Source organism: Fragaria vesca, linkage group LG4 (assembly GCF_000184155.1).
Source record: "Fragaria vesca subsp. vesca linkage group LG4, FraVesHawaii_1.0, whole genome shotgun sequence".
Classification (NCBI taxonomy): Eukaryota; Viridiplantae; Streptophyta; class Magnoliopsida; order Rosales; family Rosaceae; genus Fragaria; species Fragaria vesca.
Genome location: NC_020494.1, coordinates 15,914,062 through 15,915,048, shown reverse-complemented (window position 1 = coordinate 15,915,048; position 987 = coordinate 15,914,062).

Genomic DNA, 987 nt, shown 5'->3' with positions numbered 1-987 from the left:
CAAGTCGCTCTCAAGTCGACTGCGACCACTGGAGGAGTGAAGAAGCCCAGCCGATTTAGGCTAGGAACTATCCTGCCTCGCGAGACCGCTAACTCCCAGAAGCGCAATCAACTCTTGATGCGCAAGCCCAAATTTCAGCGCCTACTCGGTGCAATCACACAAGATGTGAAGACCGGTCTGAGACTCCATAGCTCATATGTGGAACAACCAGAGACTATGGTCAAGCTCAAGGGGAGTGGGACACTACTGTCACCGCCAAGCCAAGTTGATAATCCATTGAAGTTGGGCTCTCTGCCGCCAATGACAACACCCGAGCTTGTTACAGCTACCACTGTAGTGCACACATCTGTTGTTACACCATCACCCACTGTGGCATCTGTTAAGGGTAGTGTTCGGAGAACCTCTCCTAGACCAAATTTAAATTTGAATCATACTGATGTGAATTTGGGTTTTGTTAGTGAGGTTGGTATTGAATCTAATGGTGTTACAACATCTGCTATTTCAAGTGGTAGTGATCTTTCTGATGAGATTTTGGGTTTGAATGATGATATCTCTACTGTTATGCTATCTGAAAGTAGTAGTGAGGATAATCTGGCTGTTGATATGTCTGACAAATTGAGTGTTGAGAGAAATAACATCAATGTTAGTATGGGAAATAGAGAATCTGCGATTATAAGTACTGATGGGCTTGTTGTTAAAGTCATATCGAGTAGAAGACTTCAGGATGGTAGAGAGATTAATGAGCTTGGGAGTGTCACATGTGGGGAAAATACTATTGTTTCTTCATGTAGTGCACTGGTTCATAGTTCAAAAGGTATAGAGGGGGTAAGAAATGCTTCTGCTCCTCTATTTGGGTCCTTAGTATGTGCTCATTTATCTACTGAAAGGAATTCGAGTACTATCATTCCAAACTTTGGAATTTTGTTGCAAGACAGTGGTGGTACTCATAAGCTTGTGGGAGTTAGAGCTAAGCAAGATGATTAGAAG